General features: G+C 33.2%; 1 pseudogene; it reads left to right on the top strand.

Moving 5' to 3' along the window:
* The first annotated feature begins 21137 nt into the window (after nt 1–21137).
* LOC120170988 lies at nt 21138–25209 on the top strand (annotated as a pseudogene).
* Nucleotides 25210–25724: the final 515 nt, after the last annotated feature.

Below are 25724 nucleotides of genomic sequence, written 5' to 3'. Positions count from 1 at the left end.
TATAGAAAATATTAAGGATATATTTTTCCTAATTATCTAATCCAATATCTGAAATTCATATATTCAACTTATATTTCCACATACTTTATTCAATGTCTAGGTTTTAGATTATTGTTCATATTTAATCATTAATTGATTAATTGAAATTAAACATTATAAAATTTTATTATAAAATTATTATTTCTAATATATTTTTGGCGACATCATAATTTTAAAAAATTCACATAATTTTTAATGGAAGGAAAGGAAATTCATTAGATCATCCACTAAAAAATAATTTTCTCTTAGTGAGTAGTTAAGTTCACGGTTTCTAGTAATATTCACATACGTTTTCTATTTTTTGCTTCCTCTTTCCCTTCGGCTTAACAGTGTTGACTCTCACAATCGCGTCAAGTTGGGTTAACTCCTCAGGTTTGTTGTCTCTATTGAAGATGACCATCGATTTGACCTTGTTAGGGTAGTTACTCATCAAGTGCGGACCCCTACAAAGATGAAATGTGAAATTATCAGTCATCAACCTCGATCTGTTGTGTCGGTGGGGCCTTCTCTTCGAAGACTTCTTGCTTCAATTCGAAGATTTCTCAGATTTATCCATGGACTTCACCTTGTCGTCTCCCTCACCATTTCCCTCTTCTTGGGGCTTGAGAGGCTTAGTCTTGGTTAGCTTTCTCCCTCCAGCGATGATTAAGGCCTCAGTAAGTTCTTTGAATCCCCTCCTAATCCATCTCTAGTTTGGCCCATTGTTAAAATTCATCCTTAAAGTTGTAAAAGGTCTCTTTCTCGCCTCAAATCTGGGATACTGAGTTTGATCTCGATGAACTCACGAACATACTCCTTAATGAGCCATCATACTTGAGGTGCCTTGACTTCGATCGTGCCTCATCCTCAGCATTCTTCGGGTAAAATTGCTTCTTAAACTCAGATTGAAACTTTGCCCATGTTTCAATTCATGTGTCCTTACTCTTCGTGTCAAAACACCTACGTCACCACCTCAAAAGCGTGACATCAGTCAAATAAACAAAAGTAGTGTCTACCTTAATGGAATCTTCCTCTATACTCATGGCTTGGAAGTACTGTTCTAAACCCCAATTAAAGTTATCCACATCTTGTACGGATCTTGTCCCCTTAACTTTTCTGGATTGAGGACATCTCCTCGATGTTTGGGAGCTTCCACTATCGTCTCACTCCTTCGTCTTGTCACAGTGGACTTGCACAAAAGCAAATCACCCTCGAGCACTTCCACCTTCTTCCTCAAAGCTAACACATGTCCATCCTTAAGTTCTTCCATCTTTCCTTAAATCCAACATCTCGGCTTTGAGAGAATCATTCTCTTGGTTCGTCTTTACACTCATCTCATCGAGAAGTTCTTCCACATCGCTTTTGACTTTGTTCTCCTTGGCCTCAACTCATCAAGGTATCTCTCCACGACCTTATGTTCTCCTTATCCTCCTTCTCTAATTCCTTTAGTCTGGTAACCCATCTCTCTAAGGATTATATGATGTCCCTCGAAGTTACTCTTTTATCCCCACACACGGGTCTTGACTTTGTCGACTACTAAGGCCTCACATTGGTTTTATGGTGTTATTTCTCTCTTCCAACAAGCTCGGATACCACTTGTCATTATCTGAGAGTTTTGGTCTTGAAACGTGCAACCTTAGATGCTTATTATCTGAGAGTTTTGGTCTTGAAAGCGTGCAACCTTAGATGCTTCTCGATCATTTGGGCACCTAAGTAAGCTTGAAAACACTCTAAATGAAAGGGTTTAGATTGACGAGGAAGTTAAATCGAACAAGGGAAATGCATACAAAAGCAAAAGAGAAAATGAGTGAATGGTCTGAGTTGTATTCACAAGATTCATTGATTAAATGAGGTGGGCCATGTAACACCCACCGACCGATACGGGTGACCCGATCCGATTCGAGATGTCACATTAGGGCCACCGGAACGATCCACAGTAAAAATCCGGGAAAAATTAATTTTTTTTAAAAGAGCATAAAATCGTAAAATAATTTATATATTAAAATACAAGCTCAGAAAACTATTCATATATTACAAACATAATTAAAATCATACAGGTATCAGACTCATTATAAAAATCAAATATGACCTACATGCCCCCTAATTACACTTGTACCGCACTCTGCAAGCAAAGCCAAATGGAACTCCCCATACTAAAGTTGATAGATGCCATGGGTCGATTCTTTTAACCTGAAATGAAGAGTAAAAGAGTGAGCTTTGGGAAGCTCAGTAATACATAACTACCAGATGATGGTGAAGGACATGTAGATAAATGGAAAGCAATAAAATTTTCTTATTGATTCATACGCCTACAGGTTTTCGGGATGAGCTGAAGTTCCACTGATATTTCTTCGAGTAAAAGACATGAAGATTTCAGTTCAGATGAAACATTCCGATGACTAAGTTCAAGAGATCAGAATAGGATGTCTAGTGTGTTCCAACAAAATAGAGTAACATATATAAATCCTTTAAAAACGTTTGTAGTTTAAAAAATATTTTAAAAAAACAGTAGTACCCTCCCATCGAACACCGTTTCCAATTCCTCAGAACTGTATCCATAAGGACTTACCCTAAGCACACAACAAAAGAGCCACCCTAAGGGAGTACCTTGGGCCTACCCAAGGGTCTCCTTAGGTCCATAAGGAATTACCAGCTTGATCGAGCTGAACCTCCCTACTCCAGAATCATACACATATAGTATCCAATAGAAATTAGATTTAACAGTAAACTGTAATATCAGGATCGTAATCGAGTAAAATCTCGTAAAAGTGATAATAAAATAAATCACATAACTGCCCTCCACCCGTACTATAACACCCCTAACCCGCATAATTATACCTATACACCCATATAAATATTATATCATATGAATTGTGTTTCATTATAACAAATTTAAAACAAAAGATTTTTTATTAATAGTGAACAGTAACAGTGAACTGTGTACCGATGCACTACTACAAAAACGTGAATAGTGTACCGATGCACAAAAACATCAAATTAAAATTGTGTATACTGCTACAGTAATTTCCGAAAAATACATATAAAACTCATAAAAATTTAACCTTTCATCACTATAAAATTTACCATTTTGTTTCCAAATTTATTCAACAAAACATTACATGCCACTTTCTAATTCATATTCCATTATAAGATGTCTACTGATATGAAATATACTCCTCGATGCTTGATGTCACTTGAACTCTTTATTCCACTACTGGCTTTTTTACCTACGCGTGAAAATCATAACACGCTAAGTATAAACTTAGTGAGGCAATTAAAAAAATATACAATGCAATACAATTCATGCATGAATTTCAATGACAAATTCAAATGCCATAAGATCATGTTACATGCATATCCAATATTTTACCATATACTTACCATTCATTCCATAAGCTTGTAGGCTTATTTTATCAATATACTTACCATTTAATACCATAAACTTGTACGCTTATTTTATTAATATACTTGCCATTATTCCATAAGCTCGTAAGCTTATTTGCATGCTTACCATTTATTAACCAATAAACCATAATCCATAGCCCAAAGCCCAATATTAAACCTTGAGGACCTTGGGTATTCGAGTAATATACATGCACCGTAGTGCTAAACTTGCACTAAGCTTACGCCATAGTGCTAATCCGGACAATACACATAAGGTCGTGCCCACCACCTACACTAAGCTTATGCTATAGTGCTAATCCGGACATGATACATAAGGTCGTATCCACCTTTCCTGCACTTAGTGCCCTTTCACACTATAGTGCTATTATAAACCTGCAGCTGCTATACTCTATGGCATGCCAACTATACCCTGCCCCTCAATGACTTACTTGGGCATATAGTCTATTTTATTCGATTCATCCAAGACAAAGTATATTATCAATATTTAACATTAGACAATTCATACCCGAAAACCTTCATGGTAAAATATCATATTTTTCATAATCAATGCATTTTGATATCATACCCTGACATTTCAATGTCATTTCAAAGTTATAAAAATGACATATATCATGCTGATATAAACAAGGTCGACTTATCCCAAGTCTTCCTAATGATGTATACAACATCCATGTATAATGTCATGCATGTATTGCACTCACCTTGACACTTTATAATTTCCAAAATATGTGCCTCACTATGTACCACCATAAACCATCTTTATACTTGACTTGCTTCAATCACAAATCAATCATGATCTGTATAAATCACAAATTCATAATAATACATATGTTAGTATTGTACTAACATAAATTTATCCCATAACAACTCCATTTCTACCAAATATTAAACACTTAATAATTCCTTTTAACATTGGAACCAACTTTTCCAATTTACACAAAATGGTCCTTCACCATTTTATCACTTAGATTCTTAATACCAAAATTTCAGCATTGAAATTACTATTATTCAAATGCTTTACAAAGGCATAATTACATTTAAGTATCCCAACTATGCAAATGTTGTACTTAAATCACAAATCTTTTCTAACTTCCAAAATAGTCATATTTCACATCTAACACTCATTTCAATTCCAAAACAGCATTTTCCAGCATAGTACATCAATTATACAACACTTACACAACAACTCGTCATTTTCCAGAATTTACGAATTGATCTCCTAACTTTTTCAAAATTACAAAATGGTCCTCAATTTTCTAAGACTTGTAGAATACTTCCTTCATCATTTCCAACCCTATAATTTTCCATAATTTTCTCACTCAAACAATCCATGGCCAAAACTTAAAGAACAAGTTCTAGAAAGATTAAACATGTTCTAATCATCATACATGCTTGAATATGAATCTACAACCTCAAAAACATCAAGATTCACCATCAATTCATGATCCCTAATATGACACAAACCCTTAGATTTGGGATCTTTGAAATCCAACAAGATTAAAAACAATATTGGTAACAAATGATAGCGTTTTTCGCGTAGATCACTTTCCTATTTCAAGACATAACCCCAATTCCAAAGGAATTTGCTCAAATTGAAAATAAAATATTTTCTTACCTTGAAAGCTTTCTCACGTGAATATGCTGAAGAACACTTGGCATGATATTTTTTATTGATATCATGCTTATCATCCTTTAAACATTATTTAAGTCATAACTTGAGAAAATACCAATATACCCTTAATATAACTTTACAATTACCATAAAACCTAGATACTTATATTTATCACCATCAAAATAAGATAAATATCAGCCTTATCATCTTTAATAGTCAAAGATGAACAAAGTAGTTTCCACTTTATTGTTTTGCCCTTGTAATTTCCAAAATTACAATTCAGTCACTTTAATCAAACAATCCAAATTGAACATGAAATTAAACCATTAAATATTATTTCCCAACATTTTAAAAATTTGAAAATAATATTTTTATTACTTATTTTTGTGACCCATATGTAATTTTTTTTTAAATTACATTTTGGTCCCTAAACTTTCCAAAGTTAATACTTTAGTCACCAAACTTTACCAAATTTATAATTTAGTCACTAAATAAATCCAATTATGAAATAAAATTTTTTTGGGAAAAATCACCACTTAATTCCTTAACCGTTCCAATTTTCCTACTTTGACCATCAAACTTTCAAAATTTGTATTTTTGTCATTATCTAAATTTTTGGGGTATTCACGTACACCATATGCAGTCCCAGATTTACCCAAAGTGCCTGGGGCTTAAGAGCCTACCCAATAAGTTTATCGGGGCCTCAGAGCTCAACCTACCCAAGGGTCACCTTAGGTCCGTAAGGAATTACCAGCTTAATCAGAGCTGAACCTCCATACTCCAGCCTACCCAGATAATGTCCCAATAAAACAGTTCAAGTAGTAACCAGTAGATTCCATGATTCATGAATCAGGAACGATTGTACTTTCCAATGAAAACGGTAATCAGAGAACACATACCATGTAGCCATGGTTTATATGCTAGTAAATCATAATTTTCGGTGAACACATTTCAAACATAAAAACAGTCATGTAGTACATAGGGAACACATTAGAGGATCCAGTTATTTTTCGGAGGTACTTAGCAATTATCAAGTGGGACCATGAAACTTCTTTTAATAGGATTTCATAATCAAGATCCCTATAAAAAGGGTTTGATAGCTAACAGATTCATCAGTCATTCAGGAAGTTATTTATCAAGATCATATAGTATTCGCGTATTTTTCGGAGGCACTAAGTAGTCATGAAGGTACTCAGAATCTCTTGCATCAGAGTTACTTAAGATTTCAAATATGACAGAAGTGATTCCATTATTCAGAAAATCAGGCATTTTGGACATTTTGATTTCTAGTGGATTCTTAGCAACTTAATTTAATAAGGGTGAAAGGATGATTTATGGTATTCAAGATTAATGTCGATTTATCAGGATATCGGGTTAACTCAAACTGAAAAAATCCCAGCACGGTGATACCTCAACCACTCAAATCAATGTACTTCAAGAATATTCACACTTTAATATTGTCAACACTAGTCGAACTGATCATCTTCAGAACCATCGTTGAACAGATCTTGAGGAATTGTACGTATTAAGATGTTATTTGTTTTATATATATTGCAACAGTCTCCAAGATAAACCACATACTAGAGTCGTACTCCACAATCTTTAGGGGCGATACAATACTTAGGTTTTCTCGATGTTTCCAGAATTATCCAATAACATTCACTTATTTCTAGGTCATGATGTTACTTGGTCATTTAGAGTTCAAGGTATTTCAGCCTTTTTGGATTCAAGAGTATTTTGGTCTTTTAAATATTAGAGGTTGTTTTGGTTATTTCACAGCTCGAGAACATTTAGGTAATTCTGCTCAATCCAAATATATATAGTCTTTCTAGTAAGTTGGTCAAGTATGTCATTTCATGGTTATTCTTCACTTCCAAGGGCAATCTTAGTCTTTTTACAGTACGAGGGTATTCTCGTAATTTTATTCCATATGGCTATTTTTGGTAATTTCTCATCCAAGTATTCTCGGTATTTAACCTCTAAATAAATTACTTAAAATTTACAGATCCCGAAGTCAATTCATTTAATAATAAATCACCGAACTTATAATTATTTTTTATCGATCTTCCAAATTCTTATGCGAGCCAGCTGAGTCTTATACAATTTACTTTCTTTTACTAAAATTCTATTTCAAGTCCAAAAATAATTAATTCTACCCAAAGGACCAATCATTTCATCGATGCAGTTACCAATTATCAATAAGTTCCAGAAAGCATACAAAAGGTAGTAAAGTATTACCCTGATTTACGAGCCATATCAATTGACCATTTAAATTTCATTCGATCGCTCTCAAACTTTAATTCCACATCTCATAATGTCTTGGATAGATAGAAAACGAATTTATGTCAGAAACAGAAGTTAATAGAAAAACCAAATTTGATTAAGAAAGATAAAACACTAAAAATGACTTACCAAGTGCAAATTTGGCAAAACAGACTTCGGATTCGGACTCAAGACATTGAAAAATATATATATATAATTTTTTTTGGAAAATTTGACTTTTTTGTCAAAGTCAATGGTCATACTGGTCAAAGTCAACGGCCAGACCTATCAAAATCAACGGTCAGACCGGTCAAAGTCAACGGTCAGACCGGTCAACGATCAATGTGTCGAGTTAAAGTCAATGGGTCGGGTTTGGTTGACTCGGTTCGGGTCAAACAGACCCGGTTCAGACTGGGTTGACCGGTTCGGGCCGGTTTAGACCGACTATACCGGTTCTATAAGGTTTCTAGGGAAGAGGAAGAAGCCCACACATACGCGGCGGCGTGTGGTAGTGGTGACAGGTTGGGGAACGGCAATCGATTACTTCTACAACTTCAATTAACCAATTACAATCAATATTTAGCCAAAATCATGCCAAAACAAGAAAAAAATTAACCAAACTATAAACCTGAGCTTACCCACGACGACGATCGGCGGAAACGGCGACGATGAGCGACGAACCCAATCAAGTTTTGGCCGCACGGAGCTGGGGAGTTCGGTGCTTGGGCCGTGAGGCAAGACCACGAGGCGACCGAAATTGTTAAAAAATTGAACAGTAGGGCTTGGCATTCGACGGAGCTTCTTCGGCTTTTCTATGACGTTTGGCGATCGATTAGCATCGGTGGTTGGTTGAGGTAGCTTCACGGTGGCCTGATACTTTAATTGGAGGTGGTCGACGATGCCTCAAATGGCTGGAGCAAGATGGTTTGACGAGAACAAGCTCACTAGTTTGGGGGAATGGGTTTGTTTATCGGGGGTTTTGCTCATTCATTTTTTATTTCATTTTTTTAATTTTTTTATATCCCTTACCAATATATTATAAAATATATATTATATAATTAAAACACTAAATAAAAGCTTAGACTAGTGGCTAGTGCATGGCTACCTATACTTTTAGGGTCTTGGGTTTAAGCCTCCCAACCACCATATTTTCCATATTTTTTTTAATTTTTATTATGGGAAATTTATAGGCTAATCCCTAAACTTTCTAAATATTCGAACTTGACCCAAAAATCTTAAGAATTATCCATTTTTTGGTCCCTTGCAATTTTTGCCTCAACGGGGTGTAACAGGCTAGATATCCATTGATCTTATGTTGCTTGGCTTTTTCAAAATGTCAATGTGAATATACTCTCTAGCATTGTTTTTTTTGTCCTCCTGATTCCAAGGCGTCGTCTTGACTAATCCGGACCGACCCTTGTCGCACACTTGCCTTTGATGGGTGAGTATCCCAGCAGGGATTTTCTGCATACACAATGACTCAAACTCGAGACCTTGCTTAAGTGATATCAAGCTGCTTAACCACTTGAATCAACCCCTGTTGGTTAGCATTCTTCAAGTGATGAATCAAATCTGGTGACCTAGTCATGCTCAATATTCCGCACAAAACATCTGTGACGAATATTAGAACATACATCGAAAATTCGAACTCGCCGGTCATGAGAATAGCATAAGATAAAAGTAATAAAAATAATATTTTACCGTGATAAATATATAGATATGGTTACCGGTAACATCATCATCATAAGGTAAGCAACATTAGAGTAGCTTAAAGTTTTTTAAAATTTTAATTTGGGGGTTAGTTGTAGTGTAAGAATTAGATGCTAATTTGATAGCGTAATACGGATATTCTACAACCAATTATAACTCAAAACTTGAAGATTAATTGAATTGAAAAGCTTATAAAGGTAGAAGGACCCTTTTAACCCTTTAAATTCACTAATTTAATCGTGTTAGTCCTTAATTTTTATTATTTTCTTTTTTTTTTACTTTTACTTTTCTATTTTTTCAAATTAGTGAAATTGTACAAAACAATGACGATGCCTTAAACTTGTATCAATTTTATTTTCTATCACGTCATTAGTCTTCTAGAAAAATAATTATTTTATATTTATTGAAATATGGTATTAGTTATTTTTTCATAATTTAAATATTTTTTTTATTTCTTGATGTCATAGTGAAAAAAAAAAGATAAAATAAATTTACTAGAATTTTCCTCTTCATTTCTACCATTAACCTATATATATATATATATATATATATATTAAAAATGTAGTTCATAGATTGGCTTGCATTAACTTTTTCTCCAATAAACAAAAGAAATTAATTATGAACACTTGCTATATGTAAATTTCAAATTTGAAACACAACTCTTTTCTGTGACGAAATTTCAATTTTTGAAATCATCAACTGATTTTAGTGGTAAAAAATATTATTTTTTATAGATATATTGAGTTTGAATTATTCCATCTTCTGAGTATATGTACGTTATTAATAAATTAAGAAATTTTTAGACATATATTATCTTATAACCTGCTCGTTTTATTTAAAAAAAAAGTACACTACGTGTTTAGTACTTAAACTAGCAGTTTTGATTCGTTTTAGTATCCACATTATTAGTTTTTTCAAAATCATACCTAACGTTTAATTTTCATTTCAGTTTAGCACCTTGTCGTTAAAAACTTAACGTGTTTAGTACCTAAACTATCATTTTTAGTACCTAAACCTTCAATTTTTTTCAAAAACTTAACATTAAGTTTTTAACGGATGTACTAAAATGAAACAAAAACTAAATGTTAGGTATGATTTTGAAAAAAATGAATGTTTTAAAACATATCAAAACTAATAATTTAGTACTAAATAGATAGTTTACCCTAAAAATGATCATGTCGTATGTAATCCCAATAGGCATTTTTACCGAAATATTACCCTACGCTTAATAATTACCTGTCAGGTACCCTTTCTCCTAATATTACCGATCTGGCATCCTTTTTGACAAAGCGCAAATCGCCATCTGCTCCTCTGGGATCTAACCGAGTTGGCGCCATGTCAAGAAAGGCTTGGATGGTCATCCATGCCTGTGCGGGAATTCTGACACGTACGTAAGGTGCGGATAATGATCCACGCCTTTCCTTTAATACCCCAACCGTCCACCTACCACATTTATGGGAACCCCTTCTACCCTCTCCCCTCTTCCCTCAGGCGCCATGTCAAGAAAGGGATGGTCATCCATGCCTGTGCGGGAATTCTGACACGTACGTAAGGTGCGGATAATGATCCACGCCTTTCCTTTAATACCCCAACCGTCCACCTACCACATTTATGGGAACCCCTTCTACCCTCTCCCCTCTTCCCTCAAACACAACCTCCAACCACACTCAAATCTCAAATTCTCTCATTCTTGAGTATCAATATTCTATTAAGAATAAAATATTTTATTATATATAATAAATCATAATTTTTTATTTTATTAATTATTATAATAACTTTTTTTATTAATTTTGCAGTTTAAAATGGAAGGTGGCTTGCTTTTAGATGGGAATCATCATCTCGAGGCATTTTGCCGATACGATAACAATTTTAAATTGTGTTGTTATTTTTATTATTATGAATGATTTATTTATTTAATTTGTTTAGTACTAGTTTTATTTTAATTCTATAATATTTATTAATTAGAGATATTGTATATTAGATCCATTCATTCGTAACCTTAAGTTAGAGATACCTACTGTGTATGGACGTATTTAGTCGAGGTTGGATTCGGTTACGTAGTAAATATGAAGGGCACTATAACCTTGAATTCAACCTTTTTCTGCATTGTTGAGAGTGGAGACCAGAGACACACATTTCATCTTCCGTGTGGAGAGTGCACAATTACGTTGGAGGATGTTTCCATGTATTTGGGGCTTCCGTAGATGGAGATGTGATTTTGGTGGTGGCTTATGGTGATTGGCATTCCTTGTACGAGGAGTATCTTGAAGGTGTCCCGCCTAATTTCAATGGTGGTCGAATACCGTTAAATTGGTTGGATACAACTTTCAAACATTTGAGTCTCGATGCCTCCGAGGAGCATGTTAAAATGTATGTACAGGCTTGCATGTTACAGGTCATAGGAGAGATCCTGATGCCTGAAAAATCGCACGACCAAGTTTATTGTATGTGGTTGCGTCACCTCGTAGATTTCATCATGCTGCACACTTAGTTTGGGCTCCGCAGTTTTGGCATTTTTGTATAGGCAAATGTGTCGAGCTACTGATTATCGAAAAAATACTATCGGCAGATGTCTTCTTCTTCTCCAGTCTTGGGCGTGGTATCGCATTCCCTTTTTATGTCTAATTGTGAAAAAAACCGTTGGTCTTCCCACTATTATTTAGGTAATTTCAATACTTATTTCGTATATAAATAATTTTGTTGATTATATAATGAAAATTATTTCATTGAATATGTGGTCATGTATAAGAAAAGATCATCGGGATTTACCTGATGAATTGGAAGAAATTAGGCTACTCATTTATCAAAAGGTTGATACAAAAGTATGCTTTTAAATATTATTATATACTTTTAATTATCGTTATATAATTAGAATATTATTTTGATAAGAATTATATATATTTGTTTTAGTTTCAATGGGATCTTTATTCTATTTAAGAAATGAGGATTTACATCCCACATCACTTAAGAGGCTCATTAGATGTCTGGATGGCGGTGGCCCCTTTAATATGTTATGCTATTGTCGAGTGACATCCTACTGATCGTGTGCTCGCCAATTTGGTTTTGTACAATCTATTCTGAAAGCACCTAAGAATCTCGACAATTTGTATATCATCAATAGACATGGCAAAAAAGAAGTCGACTGGTTGTTGAAGCACATTGAGTGGGTATTGATATGAGAGGATCGATGTGGGCACATTCCTCGTACAGAACCTATTTATGTGGATCATTACTCGATTACAGATTATTATTATGAGTGGTTCAACACGAACGGTAAATTGTTCCTACTTCTGAGGAAGCAGGCAGGAGCATTCATCGACGTCGACAAAGACATCTACCATCATAGTATCATCGTCCCCTGAATCGTGGACAGAGAGCAGGCGCTTCAATTTCGTCTTAAGGTGCAACATCGAAATCATCAAAACAACCATTATCTACACTTTTGTACATTCCGTAGCCATTTCAGATTGCACCATAGCCGTATCATATGACACAGTTTCATATACAACTGCAGCTGGGTCAGACGCCATCGCTTCCATACCAAATGCTACCACCTTCGAAGAGTTTTATGACCCCTCTTGGCAGATATTATACTTTTATATAGATCCAACTTGGGGTTCATATCTGGTTATTTGGCAGTGAAACTTAACCACATGCATAGACCTCCGTGTAGTCTTATCAAAAAATGTATCTGCTCCTGGTGATGATGATGATGATGATGATGAGGAAGAACAAGTTATACGAAGAAATCCTCATCAACACAGACAACCACCGCCCTGTGGAACACATTCAAGACGTTGGCATCGATAGAGTTGTTTACAATCGTTATGTTTTATTTAATTTTTTTGTTTACCTATAATTATAAAGTTTTTATTTAATTACGGACTTTTTATTTATTTTTTTTCTTAATTTTTTATTATTTAATTGCTATAATTGTTTTTATTATTTAGTTCTTTTTATTTTTTTAGTTGTATCATTTTCATGTTTTTAGTTTGTTTGAATTGTTTTTATTATTTAATTTCTTGAGTTGCCAATTAATCGGTATTGCTCAAATGACATTTACTGAAGAAATGAAAATTAATAACAAAAACTTAGATTTCATAAACAACAACTACATCAATCACAACATCAACGGTACTTGATAACAAAAGAGACGTACAGTTTTTCCTATTGTGTCCTAGGTTTCTACAATGCCCACATCTTTTGTTTTCTCTTAACGTCTCCTGAATATCCATATCACAATGAATTCGAGTAGATTTTGGACGATCGGGCTCCCTCAATAAGGATGGATCTGGTACAATTAAAAGCCAATTTTGAACTTCATCAGGGTCTTTCTCATACCTGTAGGGGGAAACTCAAATTTATATACCTTAAACACTTCTGAAAATTGGTATACGGGATCCACAAAACGGTTATAGTCTTGACGAGTATGTGAGCAAGCTACCATGACATGAGAGCATGGTACTTCAGAGCTTGGAAAAATCCACATCACTATCTGTCTTATAGATTAAACTCTGAATGAGTTAGCTTGAATCCCTTGAAAAGGTCACGGTATCTCTGTGACACGAAATAATTTATGGGTTCTATAGAAGCTTGTTACATCCATTTAATGCATCAATTCTTTTTGTAGATCTGTAACTAATCTTGGGTGATAGACATGACCGTTTTGCATCAAATTTTGAGTTTGTCCCCCAACTTGGCAAAAAGCACTCCCAAACAAAAATATATCATTTTAACCAAAGTCGTTACTGGTAAATGGTGTACCCCCTTTAAGGTCGAATTGATAGCCTCAGCCAAGTTGGTCGTCATATGTCCATATCGGTATCAACCATCATATGCATTTGTCCATATTTCTTTGTTGATGAGGCTGATGTAATCGTATCCTTCCTCGTTCTTTCCTTGCAACTCTTGAAGCATGGACTCAAATGTTTCATGTAATAGTTCGTAATATGATCATCAAATGTAGAACTTACTGTTAAGTTTCCATAAAAAATGAAAATGATTGAGAAATAAAAAACAACATTTTGACATACCCTGCGCACAAGTAATTGTCACTCATTCTTCTTCTTGAACCTTCCAGATAGTTAGCAGTAATGTGTCGGATACAGTACTGATGTTGAATATAGGGTGGTTACCACTTAGACCTAAAGAATTCATTGTTGTTTTGATCTCAGCTCTGCGATCTGAAATAACACAGATTTTTTTCCCTCATGACAACATGTAAGCGTAAGTTTCTGAGGAAAAAAACCCAAGAATCTGTATCTTCTCCTTCAACAAGGGCAAAAAAAAATAGAAGAATGTTGCGATTATCATCTTAGATAACTACCAATAGTAAAATTGCTTGTATTTTCCATACAATAATGTCCCCATCGTTTTACCACAAGCTTGTATTTGACAGCATTAATGCACTGTGGGTAAGTCCAAAAAATCCAGTAGAATTGGCATCGATCGCGAAGAACTCGATCATTATGGTATGCATGAAAAGTTTCAAAGTCGATAATTGTTCCAGGATTCAATCTGCGCACTAACCTAAACCAACTTGGTAGTTCGTAGTAAGATGCATCCCATTCGCCGTGAAGTTTTTAATGGCATTCTAATTGGCCTTCCATGCTTTCATGTATGAGACAGTATACCCATACTGCGATGGTATAGCTGAAATCAACACCGCAATAGCTATATGAGAGCTTGCTTTTACCATAGGCATGATGGCTTGGCAGATAATGTCGGAGTCCAAGTTGGGATGATCCTAGTTGATCCCTCCAACACAGCATGAGTGAGGACCGTATATTGTTACTTCCCATATATTGTTTTTCCTCTTCCTCTTCAATGCGTGAACCATCCAATTACATCTGTTATCACGTTGGACATAGTGGCAGACATACTTTACGATGGTGGAACGGTCGACTCTAGACTGAACATAATTATGAATGTTGTAATTCTTAATTTCCATCATCATTTATTCTTTGCATGAAAACTCTATTCCTTTATATAACTCACCATCATTGACTGATGAGTTAAATTCGTAGTCACCGACATTAGGCATTCATAAATGTTAGCCCGTACATTGCACCATAGTCAGCTTTATACATGTGTGATGGAGGTTCGGTGCGTACCGTTTATATAGGAACTTCATCTACATCATCATCGGAGTCCATGTTAAACTATGGTGATTCTGGCTGAATGAATAGTCCAGTCTCAGCATCATCCGTACCTAGCTCACGAAGAGGTTCTTCTGGTGGAGATAAGGGTTCCTCCGCGATGTCAACATTTAGATCAAACAAGCTGGTTGTTGCATGCCTTCCCATTGAACTTGAAGGCATTTCAACATTAAGGTCGAAAAAGCTCGCAGTTGAATGTCTCCCCTATAACTTGAAGGAATCTTGTCAATTGGGTATTGCACAGATTGTTACGTCGAGGCATCTCCCATATTAGGTCAAAGAAATTGGCAGATGAATGTTTCCTTGAATTGGACGCGATGTTGTCATACAGATTGTTTGTGGAGCCACTTCGATACAGATCGTAAGAAGTTACTGATGAATGTCTCCCCATTGAAGTTGATGGGATGGCACCATGATGTGGATTTCTCATTAATGAGTTAAAATCATTACACATTACTTGAGTTGGGCTGTCAACTTGATCAACTTGTTGAGCCAGCCCGCAGTGGGAGCATAATGATACCACGGACAGCACGCACTTCAAAATTTTTTGCATACATCTGTGTATCGACGTCTGAATATTGATTTTGAGAATCGACCATCATAGCGACATCGTCATCGTTGGATAGTTTGAACGTTGTATAAGTTAACGAAAATATTGCGATTGGAAATCTGTACTGATGTGATGACAATATTCTAGTACTTCCAACATGAACATTCCTTAAAATTTTCATTATCATCTCCTCGAGAGTTATGTTTCTTTTGAAGGATATTCTGACATAATGATTTGATGCGAAGATGACGCCGATTTCATCTTCTCAAATTTCTTCATCATAGTAAACAATAGCTAAAATACGCGTCATTTGAGAGTTTGAAAGATTGAGAGTCTTATATATTCAAAAACAATAGTTGAGCCTAATTAATAAATAGTATATGAATTAAAATATTAACTAATAAAAAATTAAAAAAATTCATAATAATTAAGTAACATAATTTTATATTGCTGTCGTATAGAAAAAAATGTCTCGAGGTTTGATCTCACTTTCCAATTTTATAACCACAAAAAATAATACAAAATAATTAGTACAATAAAAATTATTCAAATAAACATATATAAAATAAATATAATATAATATAATATAATATAATATAATATAATATAATATAATATATATATAATATATAATATATATAATATATATAATATAATATAATATAATAATATAATATATATATATAATATAATATAAGATAGTTTTACCTTACAACAAAAATAGAAGGAAATGATAAAAGCAAAATAAGCAAGTAATTTTGATGTGGTAATGTTTGCATAGAGGGATTCTTATTTATAGGGGAGGGTGAAGGTTTAAAAGTTGAGCTGGTCGGGTGGTACCAATAATGGAAAGCGCAGATCATTATTCGTGCCTTACGTACATTTTAGAAATCCCGCGAAGGCACGAATGTCGATCCGCGCCTTTCTTGATGTGGTGCCAGTTCAAATAAGGCGCGGATGGTGATTCGTGCCTTTATTGACATGGCGCCAGCTCGAACAGAACCCCACGAAGGCACTGATGGCGAACCACTCTTTATTAAAGGATGTTAGATTTGTAATATTAATAAAGGATGTGGTAATGTTTGCATAGAGGGATTCTTATTATAGGGGAGGGTTAGGGGAGGGTGAAGGTTTAAAAGTCGAGCTGGTCGGTGGTACCAATAATGGAAAGCGCGGATCATTATTCGTGCCTTACGTACATTTTAGAAATCCGCGAAGGCACGAATGTCGATCCGCGCCTTTCTTGATGTGGTGCCAGTTCAGATAAGGCGCGGATGGTGATTCGTGCCTTTATTGACATGGCGCCAGCTCGAACAAACCCCACGAAGGCACTGATGGCGAACCACTCTTTATTAGAAGGATGTTAGATTTGTAATATTAATAGAAAGGATGTCTAACAGTAATATTAAGCGTAGGATATATTTCGGTAAAAACTTCTCCCAATACATACAAAAATTTCATTATAATAAAATAAACCTACCCCTTGATTATCATTACAATAACATAAACCCTATACCTAATATCTAGAAAAGGGTCCACGTACTTGTTGCTTTAATCATGTGCATTTATTTATGTATTCCCAATCAATTGGGCAATTCCGCGCACTTGTTCTTCCAAATCCTTGTTGGCTTATTTTATTTTATTTTCATTCCGACTTTGAAGACAAATTAAATTAGAGTAAACTATATATTTAATTATCCAATTATTTTTGTTTTCGTCATTTAATTAATTTTTTAAATCACATCTAATATTATATTTTGGTTCTATTTTGACCACCTGTCGTTAAAAATTTAACGGTAATATTGATATGTCACCATAAAATAATGTCACAATATTATTTAAAAGTAAAAAGTTATCACATCAACAGTTCTATTAATTTTATAATGAATGACCAACACAAAACCAACATGTATCATTAAATATGAACTAAAAAAATAATTTAATGATCAAAACATGACAGATCTATTGAGGGACTATGGTGGGAACGTGTTGACCCTAAAATCTAATTTTTCTTCAATTAGTTACATATTTTACTGATGGTGTTCATCCTAAAATTTTATTTGTACCTACTATGAAACTTAAGTTTTCTCCAATTAATTACCTATTTTATTAATGGTGTCCACCTTAAAATTTTATTTGTGTTCGTCCTATTAAAGAATCTTATGTTATTAACATATGTGTTCATTCTTAAAATATTTCTAGATTCGTTACTGTACTAAAATTAAACTATAAAATAATTTAGTGGACTAAATATGTAGTTTATACCCATTAAATTAAGATGGAGTGGTTTGTGTCCATAGTCCAATACAACACAATTGCCTTAGACGGCACAACTCTATTTCATACAACGGCCTTAATTTTGGTCTTGGTTTAACTCAAGATTTACTCCCTTAATTTATTCATTAACTTATATAATATATATCACCATCAACTCAATATACAATATATATCTAATAAAATATTCTTATCCAATTTCTACAATATACAAAATAAATCCAACATTTAAATGTTTCAAATATTATGAATTATGAAAAATCCTAGTTTTACTCTTTGGCCTAAGTTTATTTATTAGTAAAATTAGTAATTTAATTAGCTATATAATTTGAAAATTAATCATCGGTTTCTAATTATTATTTTTACTGTTTTTCTTTTTTTCTCTTTGAATTTATTTTATGGATCTAAATTCTTTTTCAATAGTCTATAGTGATTACAAAATATTTATTCATAATTTTTTTAGTCATTAACAATATATATGTGTAGATACAGTTGCTCAAACCTAAAACCTCTAGTGAGATCAAACTCTTCTTAATTATTGAAGTCACTTGATGGTTCGTATATCTAAATATTTTTTAATTATAAGTCTTTCTCTTCCCTTATAAAACTACTATATATATTTATATGTTCACATTTAGTATTATTTTATATTGTTTTTAGATTAAATTCATTATTGTTTTTTAAATAGTCTAGTTGATAATTATATGATTATCTTGTTATTTAATCTTTTTTTTAAAATTTTTGGATTGATTTTTTCATTTTGACAAATGTGTTAGTTATGGATGGATAAGAGGGTAAGTGGTTGGGGACTGTTGTCCTCTCAAAATTTTAAAATTATATATATTCTAGTTTTTTTATATTTTTATTGAAAATCTATTTTATCCATTGAAATTTTATAAGTTTACCTCTCTTTAAAATTTTATAATAACATAATTCCTGTGTACATCTTTGTGTTAGTCATTCATAAATAATTTATTTTGAATTGTGATAAAATTTATTATATATAATGTTTATATTTTATTAATAGCTTTTTAAATTTTTTTGTATTATCATATTTTATTTTTTTTTAAAAAATAAATTATATACGCCTTTTTTTTCTAAGATCGATTTACTTTATCCTTGATTTATTCCATATTTAATGCTTTATCTTGAAAAAATGAAAATGATAAAAAATATAAAAGCAATACCAATATTATATATATATTGAAATATCTATTTGCATATTTCAATAACATAATTTCTACCTTAATTTTCAAGATTTTATTACTGTTGTTATATATAGTAGACTTTTTTATTTATCACTTTATTCTTTTGAAGTGTTTAATAGGAAATTGTTTAATAGATTAAAATAAAAATATTAATTATCATATAATTGTACAGAAATGTAGTTAATGAATTCTCTTAATTAGTTAAATAATCAAATAAATGTGATTTTTAAAACAAGTTTATAAATATAATACAATAATTTTATAATCACATGGTTTTTTAAAATTAGGGTAAATTACACGTTTAATACATAAACTATTTATTTTTAAAAAAATTATATCTAATATTAATTTAAATTTCATTTTAATACTCATAATTAAAAATTAACCCTGTTGTTAAAATTAGCAAACTATTTCACAATACATCCATCTTCATCCGTTGAATTTATAAAGTTCATTATTTAACTAAATTTATTCAGTCTAATCCATTTTAAGCCGTTGACTTGTATTTATCCTCACAATACAATCATGAGCAGTATTGAAATTACCAAAAGCTGATTATTGAAAGCCTCATGAAATAACTTAAGTTTTCAATAAATAAAAATTTGGATAAGAAATTAAATCTTTAGAGATAAAATATTAAAAACAACTAATAAAAGATATATACTTTTTAATTGATCACTTATATTCGATATATGATTGAATAATTTGAGTCGAATTTTATAAAGATCATTATTGGAATGACTCTCTTACCTTAGTTTATTCTGTTCACAAATATTAGGATTTGAACTCTAAATTACTTAAGAAATTTAATACATCATTCTACTAAATCAACTAATTGTTGATAAAGATATATTTTTTAATTTAATCATTGATATTTGATTTATTGACTGATTAATCTAAATCAAAATTTAAAAATTCATTATAGTTACGACTTTTCTGATCCAATTTAATTCATTAACATCATATTTAAACTCATAAAGAAATCTAATACCCACAATATCAATTGATTGCTGGCAAAGATACATACTTTTAATGTATCCAATCTTTTTTTTTTGGTTCATAATTGTATCCAAATTAATTGTTACTCAGACACTTGATATTGTCATTTGCATCCAAGCTTTTCCCTCGCATATATTTTTACTCAAAGATTAAGACTTTAGATTTTCATTTGTTCAACTGGTTTGCTTTCGGTAGTTGCAAAATCTTAGATTTAAACCCAGTAGTTTTGTATTGAAATTTAAAAGGCATCTTTATTCATTTTTTCGTACTTTTTTTTTTTGGTTGAACAAAGCATCCCATTTAGGGGTGTTTGGTTCAAGGATTGTGTGATTTCTATTGGATGAGAATTTCACATTCCCATATTTGGTTAGTCAGGAATCTCATTCCCGGTAATGTTTTATTACAATAGTAGATTTTTAGAGTATTACTTTAATATCATTACCTCCCTTCCCTTAAGTATTGTAACATTACCGAGATTTTAGACTAAAATACCCTTAAATTTTTTATTTTTTTTTCAAAAATATTATTCTTCTGTCATTGAATAATAAAAATTATACGAAGGTTAAATTACAAATTTATCCTTAAATTATTTAATTTACAAAAAAAATCTATAATTAAAATTTTATATGAATTCAGAGGTTAAAATTTTTTTTACACTTTCATTAACATTTTTATATTTTTAATTTTATAAAAAAAATATATAATATTATGAATTTAATTTTTTTTAAAAAATATATAAATATTTTACAATTTATATTATACAAATATAATAAAGACAATTTGATCAAATATACATTCGCATAATCTTTTATTCTTTTAATCAAACACGATAATCTTACATATTTGCTAAATCAACCAAACACAAAATACAACATTATCGTCCCTGATAATCTTTTATTCCTCTAATCTTACATTCTCTCACCATGGTTCTTGCCGATAAACCCCGCATCTCTTTGGGTTATTTTCATTGCACTTCCCTCACTCTATCTTCCTCGTTTTTGGATTAATGAATTCTACTTCTTGCTGATAAAAGAAACCAGCAAATTACAGGGAAGAAATGAGGCCGTACATTCATTTGTTGCCCCTAGTTCTTGCCTGTGGAGTTTCTTTGGTGACTAGTGGTTCTTTCCCTATTAATGAAGGTAATGTGCTTTTCATTAGTTTTTGTTGTTTTGTTTTCAGATCTTGATTGGTTTCTTAGAGAATGTGGGCAGATATAAGGATCGTCAACTGTCAATTTGAGTAATATTTGTTTTAGTTCAGTTCTTTTGGATTTTTATTTTCTTGAATTTAAGGATACTCATTTCTAGCTTCAATATTATCTTCTGAATTGGGAACTCTGGGTTTTTTTTGCAGTCAAGGCCCTTATAACATTTAAGGGAGATATATCTGAAGACCCAAATCTGGTTTTGTCAAACTGGAATGCTTTAGATGCTGATCCCTGTGACTGGTCTGGGATTACTTGTAATAAGAGACAACATTATAAAGATGTAACCATGATCCAACAACTTTCCCAACTTCTTTAATGTTCAATTGACGTGTTTTGGAGTAACTATGTTTCTCTCTGTGTTGCAGAAACATATCAGCTTCGTCTCTGAAGGGAATTCTTGCTCCGGAAATTGGCCAGATTACCTACTTGCAAGGACTGTATGTTATTCTTATTTTGGTCGAAATGCTCTTGGTTCAGCTTTTATCCTTCTCCGATCATCGTGGTTGATGCATGCTTTTGTGTTTTTGTAGAACTTTACGCTCAAACAGACTGTTAGGTGTAATACCTAAAGAACTTGGCATGTTGAAGTTCCTCAAAGTCTTGGATCTGGTGAATCAGCTCACTGGTCGGATTCCTTCAGAGCTAGGGAATTTATCCATCGTTATGAAGATGTAACCTGAATTTTATGTGTCGTGTTTTGAGGAAATGAACTTACTTTTTGGGTTATTTTATGCGGTTTCTTATTTTCCTTCTTTGTTATCACAGAAACCTTCAGTCAAATGGGTTAACAGGGAGCCTGCCGGCAGAGCTTGGCAATTTAAAGTATCTTCAGGAACTCCGTCTTGATAGAAATAAACTTCAAGGAGCTGTTCCTGCTTATAGCAATTCAGCATTTACAGCTGAGACACATGGAATGTAAGTAGAATATTGCGGCCGGCAATAAAATCATGTTCTATTTAGCTCTTGAGAACAAATCTTTTGATAAACTGTTCATTAGAAACTATGCCTTATTTAACCTTCTTGCTGAACACTAAAAGTTTCTAGACATACAACGCCTTCAGTTTTAATCCTTCATCTTAACAAATTTAATTTAAATGATGTCTTAAATGTGTTGATAATTTTTCTTGTATGTATAATGCACGACTGACTGACATACAGAGGATGGCAAGCTCTTAACTATATCTACTTTCAGAAAACGACGACCCTTTCTTCCTGGAAAAATGTTTGAATTCAGAGAAAATATCTTGGTATCGGATGATGATTCATGAAAATGAAAATACAAAGACTTCTCCATTTATTTAGCCATTAAAGTGAATCATGTAAGCTTTTCAAAGTTGATCTCTAATGATTCTTTTCTCTTCAGGTATGCCTCACATTCAAACTTAACTGGACTTTGTAGCTGGGTCAGTTAAAAGTGGTAGATTTCTCCTATAATTTTTTGGTTGGAAGCATTCCCAAGTGCTTGGAACACCTTCCCAGGTAAACTTTCTTTTCCTATGTCATTGATCCATGCCGGCTTCGTTTTTATCCAGTTGGTTTATGTTTTCCCCATATTATTAATGCAGCTCTAGCTTTCAAGGGAACTGCTTTCAGGACACAGATGCTAAACAGCATTCCGGCACGCAATGTGGTATATTTTATTACTTAACCTTCCCTTTGGCTGAAAACATACATATTCTTGGCCAAGTCCACTGACTATTGTATGATATCTTGGAGTATTCATGTTTCCTGTATTGGATCAAAATTTAAGCACATCTCTTCCGTAGTTCGATTTAATATATCTTGAAGTTGCATTTGTAACTTAATTTCATCAATTTGTATTCTCGTTTACTTACCAACTCTTGCTGATGGTCTTATGACTATGAAATAATTCAATATCGATGATACCATAGTTGACAGTGAAAATGTTCCTTTTTTTAGGAGCTCTGCCATCTGAAAAACACGAAGCACCCAGCTGTAGGCATCAGCATGCTGAAGATGTTGCAAAACATCTGAAAGCATCAAACCTGCCTGGCTCTTGGTTCTTGAGATTGTGACGGGAATCATGGTGGGATCTTTCTTTCTTTTCGCTCTCCTCGCTGCTTTCCAAAGATGTAATAACAAGTTTTCAATCATAATCCCTTGGAAGAAATCAGGGAGTGAGAAGGATCATTTGGTAGTATACATAGGTTAGTTTGCTATAAATGGCATTTAGTTTTAACTACTTTTCCCAGATTTATTTCAATAATTTGTTCTTCGAAGTAATAGCGATTAACATCATGACCTTTTGGCAGATTCCGAGTTATTGAAAGATGTGACTAAATATAGCAGGCAAGAGCTTGAAGTAGCTTGTGAAGACTTTAGCAACATTATCGGTTCATCTCCGGATAGTTTGGTCTATAAAGGCACCATGAAGGGTAGGCCTGAAATTGCTGTGATCCCTCTGCATCAAACAGGAGCACTGGACAGGTTATCTCGAGCTCTATTACCAAAGAGAGGTACTTATTACATAGCAGTTTCGATAAAATTTCTTGAAAGAAGTGAAGCCGCTTTAAAATGCAAGAATTAATGAACTAGAGTAATCTGGTTCTAAATTTTCAGTTAATTGCTCTTCAGGTGGCAGATTGGCGAGATTGAATCATGAGAAAGTAGGGAAATTACTAGGTTACTGTAGAGAGAGCAGTCCGTTACAAGAACGCTTGTTTTTGAATATGCATCAAATGGAACACTTTATGAGCATTTGCATTGTAAGCATACCCCCTCATCCGCTTGCTTACATACAATGATTTAACATTTTCGTTATCAGCTTTTACCTTGGTAATCGATCTTCATGCAGGCGGCGAAGGATCCCAATTATCTTGGACAAGACGTATGAGAATCGTTCTTGGCATTGCCGAGGACTCAAGTATCTTCATACAGAACTTGAGCCACCATTCACTATATTAGAGTTAAACTCTAGTGCTGTGTATCTTACAGAGGATTTTTCTCCAAAGGTTTCTCCTCAGTTCTTGCCTTACTGCATAAGCATTTAATAATTTGTTCATGCTCTGGGATTCCAGGGATATTCGAGTTAGGGTCATTTCTAACTTATCTGAAGTGTCGGTTCTGGTTCCTTGACTTGAATCATAAACTCGAGATATTGTTCATGATCTGACTATGCAGTTGGTTGACCTCGAAAGTTGGAAGAGTATACTTGGTAGATCAGAAAAGAACTCTGGCACCGTTGTCAACAATGGAGCAGTTTGTCTGCTTCCTAATTCTGTGGAGAAACGCCACCTCGACATCCAGGGAAATGTCCATGCTTTGGCTTACTTATACTTGAGATAATTAGTGGAGGCCTCCGTTCTGTAAGGACAGAGGTTCCTTGATAGATTGGGTAAGCAATCCTTTCGAGCGCTCATTTTCAAATGACAAAAAATGCTGGTTAGATTCATTCATATGCTCCATGCATATTACAGACCAAGGAGTATCTTGAATTACCAGAAGTTATGTCTTACCTACTGGACCCGGAGCTAAAACATTTCAGATATGAAGACCTCAAAGTCATCAGTGCAGTTAAGCCTTTGCATTCATCCAGACTCTTCGAAAACACCATCCATGGATGAAATACGCCTCACTTTGGAGAGTGAAATCGACACATTGCTATCAGTCGAGTTCAAATCATCTTGGCATGGGCTGAACTTGCTCTTTCATCATGATTGAGTTGAAAGCTAACACACTATACATCTATGCCACATTCTTCCACAATTCAATCCTTTTCTGATCTTGTAAATGCTGCCATACGAAGAAACGTTTGCCTTCTATACTTGAAATGTCCACTTTTATTGTAGGGTAAATTAAAGTACACAAATTATAAAATGATTATTCGACTATAGGATGTTGTTTTGTTGGGTCATCTGACTATTAAAGTTATAAAATAATCATTAATTATTCATATATTTTAAACTTATCTTTTTCTGTTAAAAAATTGATAATCGTAGCTGTACATTAATAGTTGACGTATATATGATAAAATTATATTTTAATATTGTCTATTGAGATTGTCGTTTTTTCAAGAATGAGCTCGATAGTACAATGTAAGTGGAGAGTCAATCCATGAAATACAACTCAAATGATTCTAACTCAGACAATGTCAATTTTTCAACAAAAAGATGAATTTGGAACATGAATAGTTAGATGACTATTTTATAACTTTTAATAGTCGGAGGATTCGACAAAGTAATGTATTATAGTGGAGAGATCATTTTATAACTTCTAATACTTGTGAATTCAATAAAACAATATTCTATAGTCGAATATTATGTGTTTTTTACACTAAAAGTTATAACATGATCAATCA

This window comes from Hibiscus syriacus, unplaced genomic scaffold (genome assembly GCF_006381635.1).
Source record: "Hibiscus syriacus cultivar Baekdansim isolate YM2019G1 unplaced genomic scaffold, ASM638163v2 tig00111806_pilon, whole genome shotgun sequence".
Taxonomy (NCBI): Eukaryota; Viridiplantae; Streptophyta; class Magnoliopsida; order Malvales; family Malvaceae; genus Hibiscus; species Hibiscus syriacus.
This window is presented reverse-complemented; position numbering and strand designations above follow the sequence as displayed.